The following is a 13,932-nucleotide window of genomic DNA, read 5'->3' as shown; positions in this document are numbered from 1 at the left end:
AATTTTAAAATGAAATAATATAAATTTTATCAGATTCAATCACTTCATAAAATACCATAATATAATCTACAATCGTCACTTTATATTTTTATTATTTTAAAATGGTAGAAATATCTGTGATTAAAAAAACATAATACCTAAAATCCACTACTTTGAACAATAATGCAAATAACATCAATACGTATTCGAATTCTTGTACCATTATTTGTACAAAATCCAAAAAAACGAAAAATCCAAACTGATGTGAACCCTCCTCATTCCATTCCCGCCGAGAAGGCGAGATGGCTGAAAAGCTTGGAATAGAGTTATTACACAAACAATTGCATCAAACACATCAATAACTCCATCGTCAGACATTGTTGTGCAGGAATGCAGAATATCGCTGACGTTTCGGGGCTCGCATGCATCCGTTCTCCTGCTCTCATCTCAATCGCCTCCATTTACGCTTTTTATTCTGTCATACAACATTTTCATCGCTAAACGCTCTCCTGCTTCACCCATTTATTTTTTTGGGCCCCAGCGTCTCATCCTTTCATTCCTGCTCTCGATCCGTCTCTACCCAGATCTAACTGAACTACTTACTTACCTACATTGTCTTTCATTTTACTGGATTTATGTGTTTGCCCATGCCCGCCACAATCTGCATTCTGATTTTTTCATCTCCCTGAATTTTATACTAAAGATGATGAATTTGGTTCCAAGAGGTGGGATTAGATCCCAATACATATAATACATTTAATTTTGGCGCTCAGTTTCTCGCTGAAGAGGCCACACGTATTGTCCTCCCTGGGTTCAATTTTGGATAGCCCATTGCTCTAAATGCAGGGAGTGAGCATAACAATTCTCTTCAGTTCCTTGTGATTCGGAGCTGCATCATTTGGCTGTGTTTACGATTTGGGGCCCAGTTTTCAAACTCTAATTCAGGTGCATAGTTTTCTTTGCATATTTTATTTTGCAAAATCTAAGGTATAAGATTAGTGGCACTTTGAATATGCTATGCAGACCCCAATGGCCGGGCCTTACAGGCTAAGAATATAAATCCTCTCGATTGTTTTGGCTCAAAGATAAACAGCATCTTAATTGCCTGAGGCTAAACAGAGAAAATAATAGTAAATTCCAAAAAAAATATAGGGAATTCCTTGTAAGTGATGCGACTACTGAAGTAAAAGTTCAACTAGAGCCTGCAGAACTAGAGGAAAAAGTAGATGCACAAATAAAAACTAACTGAGAAGAAATAGGAGAACTAGACCAAAACTTGAAGATTTTTTTTTGTTTTCAGTCACATGCTAGTTATACCAGCATTACAAAACCTACGTTAAAAGAGTAATTTTTTTTGATGAAATAATGCCATTGAAAACTAAACCGAATCATCGAAAACCAACCAATTAAAAGCAGGGTGGGTGAGATGGTAGCTGGAGCATAATAAACTTGCAATCAATCTTATTTGTTTCCCCCCTGCCCCACCTTGCAAACCCTTATTACTTCGTGTCTTGTTTACTGTGCACTCATGTCATCTCTTCTGACTGCACCTGGTATTTAATTAACTAATTCTGCAGTCTACTCATTTCTCTTATCATTTTGACAATGGAACACTGACACTGGTTTGAGATATCAGGGCAGAAGAAACTTACTCATAGCGCATTTATATGAACTGTGGGAAAATCATATCTTCTATGGTTAAAACTTATAAGTGTTGTAACCATTTTAAAATTAATTTAAAAAACAATCTGCAAATTCAATTTTTTTTTGGGGTGACGAATCAGTGTTTATAATATTGCTTAGTAAAAGAGATAATGCTCACCATGTTTGCGAAAAAAGTGGGATCACACCTTTAAATCCAAAGTAGGCATTGGCTAGAAGGCTAGAACACCAAAATGAGCGAAAAAAAATGTGGTTAAAAAATTAGGCAAGCAGGAAGAGCTATGAGATGACAAAGTCCCAAAGTTTGTTCTATCTATTGCGGAAGATCTAGGCCATTAGAAGGAGGTTCTCATCTCACAATGGAAGTGTCTTCATTTGCTTGCTTTTGGTGATCATCATGCAGGGGAGGACTAACATTCCTCGTGGAAGAAATGGCTAAAGCCAGTCTTGGAAATTTCTGAGAATCAGCCTGCTGGACTCACCCTACCATGGGGTGTGAGGTGACAAAGGGTAGATGAGTATGTTGAGGCCATCCAAGAACTTTCAGCCAAGGTAAAGGAGAACCATGAGAATTATTGTTCATAAAGTCAAGAATGGTAATTGCATCTTCATCGAAGTCCTTGAGGATGGGAATGTCCCCAACGAGATTCTAAGGTTGGTGTGACCCACTCAATCATGCAAAGAGTGTTGCTTCAAAGAGCAATGATAAAGGAATAACCGCTGTTGTTCTTGAATTTGTAAATTATATTCGGAACAAATTATAGATTTACTCTTAAATTGAATAATGAACATCGATAAATATTTTTAGAGGAAATAGCAAGCCATAATTAGATGAATTAAGCATCAAGTTTGAGCCAATTCCCTAAAAGTATCATAGGCCAAGAAAAGGCTTGATTGTATGGTTGAAAGAAAACCATGAATCCAGTTTCAAGCAACCTGAGCTCTAGAACAAAATCATAAGAGATGCTTGAGATTTTCATTCTATCCACAAAAAGGACAATGAGAAACAATCCCCAAGTGGAAGGCCCTTGTAGAGAAGCACAAAGCAAAGTGAGTAAGTTTAGACTCAAGAATGGCCAACAAATCCTTTGTGCCTATGTCTAGTTGTGCATTCTAAAGACCATCTACCATCAAGGTTTTGAACCATAAGCAGATGTAGAGAGTGCCACATATATTCTTTATGAGGTCTATAGTAGCAAAACTGATGTCAATATACCATTTCCAATCTTTTCACCAAGTTCTCTTAGATCTAACCTCAAATTTGTGAAGTTTTTCTAGGGTAATACACAAAAGGATTAGAAAGACTCAATATTGATTGGTAAGTCAAAAATTCTTTTTCCCCCCAGGCCAAGCAAACAAATTTCTAGCAACTTTCTAAAAGAGGCTGGAAATGTTTGAGGCACTTCTGAAAATCACAAGATTCATGGAATTTTGGTAATCACAAGAGACTACCAATAGCATCCATTGTGAAAAACATTAGCATTTCATATCAATTACATTTTGATAGCCTCTCAAGTCTACTATATACTTTTATTCACAAAAGTGCCTTGATTTATAGATATCTTCTTAACAAGAACAAAGTGCAAACTGAGATTTCTCTAAGCTTTGTGGCTCCCTAAAGAGCAAATGAAGTATAATAGTGGAGTAAAGTCTTAAATGCTTTATTTTCTCCATGGGCTTTGATTGTCCACCTAATACCAAGAGCTAAATTGTAATGGTAGACATGTATGAGACCAAGGCCATAACTATACTAGAAACACAATAAAGATCCTAGACAATGTGTTTGAAATCTTAGTGTTGTTTTGAAGAAGCCCCCAAGAAAAACTTAAGCAACGAAGATTGGTGTAGTTATCAATCGACCAACTCTTTTGCAAAAGAAGCAACAACAAAATGCCATGGAGAAGAAGCATGAAAGGCCAAAGGAATTCTCAGAGATCTAAGTTAGTCACCATTGTCTACGACTTCCATCGAAAGGCATTAAGCCGAACATTGAAAGGAACAAAGTATCATGTAATATCCCAAATGGCACAACTCAATAGTACGGGCCTACCAACCTACTCAACAATACATTGCCACCGTACTAGTCCACATTGCCTCAGCACTAGTCAGCATTGCCACCATACTAGTTCATACTGCTACCATACTTGTTAGCACTGCCATCATACTAGTCGATGTTGCCAATGCGTTAGACAACATTGCCACTTCCACCATACTAGACAACACTACTGCTGTACTAGTCAGCATTGCCACTTTGCTAGATAACACTGGCCACCGCACTAGATAGCATTGCCACCGTACTAGATAGCATTGCCACCGTACTAGCACTATACCACCTTCGTACCTGCTCTGTACTAAATCTGTACCAGCTCTACACGATGGATACTACACTATTTGTACTTGGTAAGGGATGCTAGTTGAGGATTAGACCGTTAATGACAAGAAGATAGATCTTAGATGGAAATGCACATGCAAGAGGATATTCACCAATAAGGGTAGAACTTCTAATTACATTAATTAGATGTTCAATATAAAAAGATTGGACCCAAAAGAGACTAAGGTGAGGAGTTTGTTATCTACTAGATATGGCAGAGTGTTGTGTCAAGTATGGAAGTAAATAAGTGCCGAATATGGAGAGGTAACTATGCCAATTACGGAAGCTACACAAAGAAACTAAATACCAATGCTAATATAATACTTGTACCAATAGTCAAAACGAATGCATTACAAATATCACTTTATTGATTATACCAAGGAATTACAATTACCAATACCAGAGTTTCCAATTCTACCATACCATCCTAATTCCCAATGATCCCTACATATAGCGCTCCTATTGGTTACTAGAACCAACTGTCGTAACTCTTGGTACATGTGTCTTCCTATTAATTACCTTAATGACGTTATTATGGCCTACATTATCCCCCCCAAAAGAAATCGTCCTCAAGACGACTAACAAAACAATAAACTAATGGGATGGGTGAGAAGACATTCCTGGGGTTGCTGAGAGCCGTGCTAGCAGCTGCTTGAGAAGTTTCACATCTCTTTTTGCGATGAGTTGTTTAGTTTGTGCTCCTCGGAAAAGTCTAAGAGCATCCGTCTTGTCTTTTTCTGCTGTCGCCAACTTCTCTACATGCACAATTCTTTCCTATCCTAGCCGAGTCTCAAGTTTTTCTACTTGCTCTCCAAAAATGATCTGATCACCTTTTGTTGTTGCCAATTCCTAGCTCACTTTTTGTAAGTCCCTAGTAATGGATCTGGAATTCTCCTCCATCTGAGATAGAGTGGTCAGTATAATCTGTGATCCTTGCCTATTGTGAGTCTGCTCTTCCATCTCCTCAATAGGCCATGCTTTCTTTGCAAATAATCTTTTGAACTCTGTGTGGCATTCTTCCTTCATGAAGTGCAGGAGGGATTTGGTTGCCGAAACTGCTGCTGTTATATCAGCCTCCTTAGCTTCTCTCCTTATTTCGTGTGTAGCCCTAGTCATGGCTTCTAATTCAGCCAAGAACCGTTGAGTGCATTCTTTAAAGGGCGTTGGTTGTGTGGCCATTCCTCCTCCCATGTGAAGACTCCCACCTTTCATTGCTGCAGGCTTCATTTGTCAGTATATATCCTCATATCTTTCCATCACATTTAAGGAAGGTTCCCCCATCAGAGTTGGGGAAGGTGGTGGTATATTTGGTACTTCGAGTTGAAACTTGGTGAGTAGATTATCCGCTTCTGTATCCATGGTGCCAAGGTCCTATATCCACTATAGGCATAGGTGTTGAAGGAATGATCTGTAGTAGTGCGGGTGTCAAGGTAGTTTGAGTAGCAAGTACAGTGCAATTCGCTGTGTAGTCTCAATTCCTTGCAATGTTGTTATGCGTACCATTTGAGTTGCACCCTTTGTTGTCCTTGGTTTCACTACTTTAGTATTTGGAATTCATTCCACAAGGACTAAGTGGGTTGCTGGTGGAATTTGCAAGGGTGCACGACCTTCTCTGCCATTCATACACCCACACCCTTCATTGTTGTTTGTATGACCTCCTCTGCCACCCCTACAACCTCCTCTACCATCCGTACAACCTCCTCTACCATTTGTATGACCTTCATTGCCATCCATATGGCCTTCTGTGCCAATTCACGTATGGTCTTCTTTGCTATCTGTACGACTCTCATTGTCGTTCGTATGCCCTTCCCTGCTGCTCTTACTATTGGGTTTCATACGTGCTGTTGTACAAATGCCTGTATCTGTAATAGTTGCAACCCTTTATGAATTTTGTTTTTCCACACTTGGAAGTGGTCCTTCCACATCTTGTACCATTTCCATGTCTTATGATGTTTCTTCCCTCATGTTCCTGGAAGTACGACACTCTTCCCCTTCGTCCTAACTGGATTCTTCTATTTCTCCAAGTGATGTTCGTTTCGTCTTCTCCTCTTCTTCAACATTGCCTTCTTGTATGTTCTGAGTGTTAGCTAGTATGTTTTGCCTTGAGCCTTTTCTTGCACGACTTTGTACTTCCCCCTGCCATAGTGTCCAAATGCTACTAGTAGAACATGGCGGGCTTGTATGGCTCTACTCTATTTTGGAATAAATTTGCCCCGGTGTTTTGGTGCGACTTGTGTGTGCAATGCTACGAGAAACAAGGCTACAACATGATGTGGCATATTAAATGTCTTGTGCTTCTGCAATAGAAATTCCTATTATTGTGTGTTAAGCAACTGTGCCCAATTATAAACCTTGCCACAGTGTAGGCCATTTACCTATGGCAGCATGGAAGTGGCAATGTTTGAAGTTCGGCTCCCACCTATTAATTTTCTTTTATCAAGTCCACAATGGACATCCGCTCCACATTAGAAATAAATGTTTTCTTAATTCCTCTATTGTTGTTCCAGATGCTATCTCATTGCTTTTCCATTAAGTCCTATTTGCACACCAGTTCCATTAATTGTTTCTTCTCCTCCATAGTTATTTTAGGAGGTTTGGTTGCTTGATGCCCTCTATTTGGTAATCCAAAGACTTTTGTGGAATCCTTTAGATCTACCTCAGTTTTTCTTAGGGCTACCTTCAGTGGATGCTGGCGATCTGTCCCTTCCCACCAATTCCTACATTCCATCCCTGCAACTCCTTCAAAAGTAATGTTGGCGGCAAAAACCTCTTTTGTCTTGCCCTTACTTTTCTTGCTTTTGCTTGCCATGGCCATTTTCTCTTGTGCTATTGTTTTCTTCCCTACTCTTGTATTTCTTTAACCTACTTCAAATGCTCCTTTGCATATGAACAGGTCATCAGTTTTTACTATAGGCTTGAGAGGTGGTCCTAATGTTGCACCATAATCTTCTAAGTTAACTTCTTCTGCATCTTCCTCCCCTCCGCCCTTTTCTCGTTGTTGCTTCTACTATACCTCTTTTGCCTTCTTGTCAATGTCATAGGTCACGAATCCTTCCCTTCTTCCTTTTTAGGGCACTTTTTGTTTCTAGTAGGCATTAATTCTTACCCAGAGCGCCGGTGGCCCAAACTTGGCGTTCCTGAGGTGCTTGTGGGTCCTTGGAATCACTATTCATTCTACCTTTTTTCTAACCAACTGCTCTTCTGGATTCAGTAGGGTTTTGTTCTAGTCCTCATTAGGTCTGTAGGATTCCTCTGTAATAATTGGATCCTCCTCTGTTTCTTTGTCCTGGTAAATAGTCCAATTGCCTTTAGTAGCATATTCCAACACGTTGATTCCTATTGTACCACTTGTTCTTTCTTGGTAAACTTTTAGTTTGGACCCATTCATTGGTTATTTGATGGATTTGTCATCAAATGTTGCTTCCATTGCTCCATTCTTGCCAACCTCCTTGATTTTATATGTTCCAAGCCAACGAACTTTGAATTTCCTTGGTTTGATTTTGTTATGACTGTTATATTTTATAACTAACTGTCCTACTCGGAAATTCATTTTTCGAAGGTGTTTGTTGTGCCAGACTCCGACATTGTGCCACTTCTGCCGCCCACTGAGCTATCATTCCTCTTTCTTCTAGTTTTACTAGGTTATTTTAGTTGTTCCTTTAGGCTATCTTCTTCTCCTCATCTATTTTCTATTGCCACCCTAAGGCTTGATACTATGTACATCATTTGGAATGATGTATCAAATGATGTATGTCTAGTAGTTGCTTTGTATGTAGTCCTATAAGCCCAAAGTATTGCAGGTAGCCTTTCCTTCCAGTCATCTTCTTCCACACCACAGGTTTTATAAAGTTTCAATACAAGTATTTTATTGCTGGCTTTATCTTGTGCATTCGCAAATGGATAGTATGGGCTAGATAAATTTGTAATATGCATAGTCCATTAGTTATTTCTTGTACCACTTGGTTTACAAAATGTACGCCTCTATCTCTAGTGATTGAAATTCAGATCCTGATCTTGGTGACAATATGTTCATACAGGAACTTGACGACTCGACGGTACTCAATGTCGTATTGTCTAGAAGTGCCTTTGCCTCTGCCCACTTGGTGAGATACTCTGTGGCTACCACAATATATCGATGATGCCTAGCCATACTTGTCCTTAAGGGTCCCACAAAATCTTGCCCACATCTTTCAGATAGTTCTTAGGGTTGTGAAGGGAACAAGGGCATGAAATCTCTTTTCAAAGGTTTCCTTGTTCTTTGGCATGTATTGCAACCCATTACCCACTCCTTTGTGTATGTATGAAGTGTTGGCCACCATAGTCCTGCCAAAAGTACCTTTCGAGCTGTGGCGTCCGACCCCATATGTCCTCCTACCAAGCCTTCGTGGGATTTTTGTAGCACGCTAGAGATCTCCTCCTCCATTACACATTTACGAAGTACTTGGTTGGGTCCTAATTTATATAGAAGTCCTTGGATGAGTTGGGATGTTTTGCTTTTTAAGGCCAGTTTCCTCCTTTCGTTGGTTGGCATTCTTGACAGAAATGAGTTTGCAGACAAATATCTCCCAATGTGCTCATACCAAGCTAGTAAAACCGCAATCCTAAAAGATGGTTGTCTAGAAATCTTCGTTAACTCCACCGCGGGTTCCCCCAACTTTATTCTTGACAGATGGTCTGCCATGACATGGCTCTTACTAGGTTGTACAATGATGTTGAATGTGAATTCCTGTAGCAAGAGGAGCCATCTATTGACTCTGCCATGTATTATTTGTTTGTTGACAAGGTATAGCTATGCTTGATGATCCACATAGAAGGTGAAAGGTGTGGTGAGGAGGTACTGTCAAAATATCTGTACCGCATACACCATGCCTAAGGCTTCTCTTTCAGTTGTATTGTAGTTTCTTTTTGCTTTTGAGAGTAGCCTACTAGCAAAGTGTATTGGATGGTCTAACCCTTCCGTGCCTGCTTGTGCCAAGTTTGCCCCAATGGCAAAGTTAATCGCATCGACATGGACGTGGAATTCTTTGCTCCAATCAGGGTAGAAGAGGATTCGTGCTTTACTAGCCTTGCTTTTAGTTCCCTCAATGTAGTGGCCTATTCTGTCCCCCATACAAATGGTTCTCCTTTTCTTGTAAGCTTTTTGAGTGGCGATGATATCTCTGCAAATCCTTTAATGAATTGCCGGTAGTAGCCCACATGGCCAAGGAAGGACTTTAACCCCCTTTACATCTTCTGGATCTTCCATTTGCATAATCACAAGTTTATCTAGGTTGGGTTTTAGCCAAAGTAATGCGATTCGGACTTGACTCAGACTCGACAAGGGTAACTTGACTCGTGACTCGGCTCGGACTCACCAGTGACTCGACAAAGTGAAAAAACCTCAAAATTTTGAGATTTTTTAGGATTTAAAGAAATTCCATGCACCCATTATTGAATAAAGCTTAAATATAAAAAATATCATGAAATAGAAGGTAATTTGATCACAATGCACATACTCAAAAGTTAAACATACATCAATTACATAAGTACAAAGGTAAATTTCTAAATACTAAAATTTAAATAGTAGTTGAAGGAAATAGAAAAGTAAAACATAGAATCATAGATATATAAAATGATAAATCCATGAAACCCATCAAAATGTATATCAAATCCATGAAATCCAACACATCAATAATCATTGTCAAATGTTCCATATTCCGATCATATGTTAAGTTAAACAAAAAGTTAAAACAAGACTATAGCTAGGGCTCCTAGTCCTCATCGTCATCCTCATCTTCATTCCCAACCTCAACCTTAGGCTTAGTATAATCTATAAAATACCTCTTTGTAAGGTGTCTAAGGTAGGTCCTAGATGACTGATTTTCCATAGCATCAGACTGTGAGGTGCCTCTAGGATCAATTGTAGTCTCTGCTAGTGCCTGTGAGGTGCCACTAGGAACAACTGTAGCTCTCTGGTCCTCTGCTGCCATAGCCACGGCCTCAGCCTCTTTGTTTGCCTCATCAACCCACTCTAGGTCCTCATCATCAAAAACAGGATCAGTAGCCTCAATGATCCACTTAGACTCTGGATCAACCTCCTCTATAGTAGTTGGAGAGGTGTCACTATCCAAAATCTCCCTAATCCTAATCCGCAAGTTGTAATGCACAAAGACTAGCTTATTCATTTTCTCCATAGACAACCTGTTATGCTTCTTCGAGTGGATGTGCTCGAACATGCTCCAATTGCGCTCACATCTAAAAGCGCTACTTGGCTGGCTCATTATGTAGATGGCGATTTGCTGAAGGTTTTTGGTTGAAGGTCCAAACATTTGCCACCATCTATTTGAATTTTGAAAAAAAGAAAAGAAATAAATATTAGTCTCATTTCAAAATTTGAACTTTAAATCTAGAAATTTAGAAACTAGATTGTATAAGGCTTAAGTTGCAATTTTTACCTGGCTGCAATTTTGTACGACGACCTTTGTAAATTTGACTTGAAAAAATGGGCCTTATTGCATTATTATAGGCATCCATCTCAAGCAATATATTTGTGGCATTAGTGGCCATCTTTGATATCATAGTGTATCGGCCACAAAGAACCTCCTCATTTGTTTTGAAATCTTCACGGAAACGGTATGCCAGATTGAGGTAATAGGCTGCTGCCTGGATGGGTTTATGAAGCTGATTTGCCATCTCCTATCAATTATGTCCCAAATAGGTCCATACTTGTCATCAACTCCTACATATTTGGCCTTAATAGCCTCCTTGGCCCTATCCATGCTCTCATATATGTAGCACATAGTGGGCTTCTCCCCATCAACAACTCGTAGGAGGGCTACAAAGGGCTCAGTGATCTACAAAACAATTAAACAAAAAAACAATTTAGTGAACAATGAAACTTTGCAAAGTTACACAATGAAATAAAACAAAAATATGTATGAGATAAATTAATTTATAAAATTTTAAGACTCAATTTTTTAAAATTTAAATTACCTCCACAATCTCCTTACATGGCTCCCAAAAACCTTCTTCATCATAAATGCATTTTGTTACATCTATCCTTGCAGGGGTGGTGGCAAAGGAAGAGGAACTCCATTGTAGACCAACAAACAAGCACCTCAAAGCTAACCTTGAACTCAGCAAAGATTTTAGTGTGATAAAGTTAGAGGCAAATCTTGTGATATCGAGACGAGCCAACTCCTTTTCCTTCATGTATTTCCTCATAATGCTGAGGACCAAGGCATGAATATAGATGAACTTGCAAAGTTTTTGGCCTTAGCAATACATGATTTCACCCTTTTAAGCTTGCCAATATCCTCTAACATGAGGTCGAGGCAGTGGGCCGCACATGGAGTCGAAAAGATTCTTGGGCATCTCTCCATCAAAAGTTTTCCTGCAGCAATTTTAAATTAGTTAGCAAACAATTAAAAATTTAGATGTGTTAAAAAACTTTTAATTTTCAAAATTTAATGAAAAACTAAATTTTTTTTTTTTTAGAATTTTGAAGTTAAAATTTTACCTGTAGCAACATAATTAGCTGCATTATCAGTCACCACTTGGACAACATTCTCTTCCCCCACCTCCCTTATGACCTCCTCAATAGCCTTACATAAGAATTTTGCATTTTTGACATGTGAGGAAGCATCTATAGACTTCAAAAACTTGGTGGATCTTGAAAGTGAAAATCAAACAAAATAATTATCATTGAATAGTCAATAAAACAAAATTTTAGTTATTTAATCATACATTAAATTTTAGACTTCGAGAAGTAGAGGATGATGAATTACCTCCGTTAGAAACAAGAAAATTGAGGAGAGTCCTATTCCTCCTATCTGTCCATCCATCTGTCATAATGGTACACCCCCTTTGGCTCCAAATCTTTCTATGATCCTCCAACTCAAGTTTTATCTCCTTAACCATTTCTAGTAAGAGGGGGCCACTCAACTCATCTTCAGTGGGGTGTTTAAACTCCGCACCATAGATGGAAACCACATGAGTCATCCACTGCCAATAAGGAGTCCTGTTACATTTATAAAAAGATTTTAATTAGCATATTTCAACCTCAAGTTAAAATTATAAAATTTTATTTTAAAAATTGAATTTAAAACTTAAAATGTAAAACAATCAAATATAAATGAAGTTGAAGTACTTGGATGCTATAAATGGAATATTGTAGAAATACCAAAACTTGCAAATTGCTCCTTCCAGCTTCATGGATCTCCCTATTCTAGACCAAGCTCTCAAGTGAGGGTTGTGCACTAGGAGTGAATGTGGTACAAAAATATTGTCCAACCTAGATCTTCTGACTCTAGGACCAAAGGTAATGCCAGTACTACTAGTAGGGGCAGCGCCACTAGTAGTACAAGGAATAGATGTAGAAGAAGTACAACTAGCAGAAGCAATAGGACGATAGGGGGGAAGGGAGGCACCTTCTCCAACACAACCTATTGAAACTAGGGGTGTAAAACTAGATACAGAAGCAGTTCTAGATGAGCGTGGAAGGGAATTGGAACCAATTTGAGCTAACTTTGCTAATTGTTTTTGTTTTAATTCCTTTTCTTGTTCATATTTTTCTAAGGCAACATAAAAAAAACGTTTAGCCTCAAGAGTTGCAACTTTACAAGGCTCAGCATTATGACCACATATGCTAGCAATATGGTATTTTAATCTATTTATCCCCCCACTATTCACGAGCTTACAAAATGGGCATTTTGTTTGAGTTCTACCTGTACTTGAAAATTCTATGGTGTACTTCTAGCACTCATCTTTTTTATTGCTTTTAGAGAGCTTGGGTTTTTTAGTTGGAGGAGCCATTATTGTCAGCTGACTGGATGGTCCTGGCGGTGTTTCTGTAGCCGACAGAATGATGTCGTCGATGTTTTGTATTTTGTAGCCGACAGGTAAATAGTTTGTAGTGGACATAATGTTTGTGGCCGACGGACTCCTTCGGGAAGGTTCGGCGGATAGTATTTATATCCCGTCTGAGATTGTTGTAAATCATCTTTTATCATTAATCTTATGAAGCATAATGTATGTCTGGCATATGCGAATATAATTCTGCTATTCTGTTCCATTGTCTGTATGCGTTGATTTCTTTACCAGTACGGTAAACATTTGGCGCCATTGCCTTATGAACCTGGAAGGTGGGAGGAATGAAGATTAATGCCAAATCAGCTTAACAAGGGTCGGAATAAGGTCAAGGGAAAAGATGGAATTCGTACTGCGCAAGAGAATTTAATTCTGGCACAGCAAGCTGAATGCTGACGGAGATTTCAGAAGATTGCCGATGGAAACCGGAGCGCCGAAGAATTGTTGGAAGAGACTTAGCAGTGGGTGGAATTGGTGGAAGAAGCACGGGAGGAGTTTTTGAATTTGTGTTCGCCGAGGGAAGAGAATCCAGACGGAAGAGCATCGACTCGCACGGCTCGGAGTGCCGACGGAGCAAAACCGTGGAGTGAACTCTTCGTCCGAGATATACAAGCAGGGGACAACTTCAGAACACCCTTCTTCACCAAGGTTCGCAGTTGTTGAGTTTGATAGTGTGGGAGAGCAGTCTGCCGGTGTGGGAGTGCAGCTCGCTGGTGTGGGATAGCAGTCTGCCGGTGTGGGAGTGCAGCCCGCCGGTGTGGGAGAGCAATCTGCCGGTGTGGGAGTGCAGACCGCCGGTGTGGGAGACCAGTCCGCTGGTGTGGGAGTGCAAACCGCTGGTGTGGGAGACCAGTCCGCTAGTGTGGGAGTACAGACTATCGGTGTGGGAGTGCAGATCGCCGGTGTGAGAGTGAAGAGCGCTAGTGTTGCAGGACCGAGCAACGCCTGTTTACAGAAACCAATTGTGATGGCGGGACCAAAAGAGAAACTGCTGAAGTTCAATGGCGATGGTACGGCCGATCCCATTCGACATTGCAAAACATGTGAAACGATCTGGAAGGCAAATGGGATAA

General features: G+C 39.6%; 1 protein-coding gene across 5 annotated transcripts in view; it reads left to right on the top strand.

Annotated features, from left to right (window-relative positions):
• Positions 1 to 243: 243 nt before the first annotated feature.
• LOC149559077 (protein XRI1-like) overlaps positions 244 to 13,932 on the top strand; it is an 84,763-nt gene continuing 71,074 nt past the window's right edge. Inside the window, exon 1 of one of the 5 annotated variants that reach the window (XM_089833034.1) lies at positions 244 to 924. The gene's annotated coding sequence lies outside the window, so the exon portion shown is untranslated. The remainder of the gene's footprint in view (positions 925 to 13,932) is intronic. The other 4 variants (XM_089833037.1, XM_089833038.1, XM_089833036.1 and 1 more) reach the window with 4 other exon arrangements.

This window comes from Cupressus sempervirens, chromosome 5 (assembly GCF_028749045.1).
Source record: "Cupressus sempervirens isolate cs-2001-9-10 chromosome 5, ASM2874904v1, whole genome shotgun sequence".
Taxonomy (NCBI): Eukaryota; Viridiplantae; Streptophyta; class Pinopsida; order Cupressales; family Cupressaceae; genus Cupressus; species Cupressus sempervirens.
Note: the sequence above shows the minus strand (reverse complement) of the source record. Positions and strands in the feature narration are given on the sequence as shown.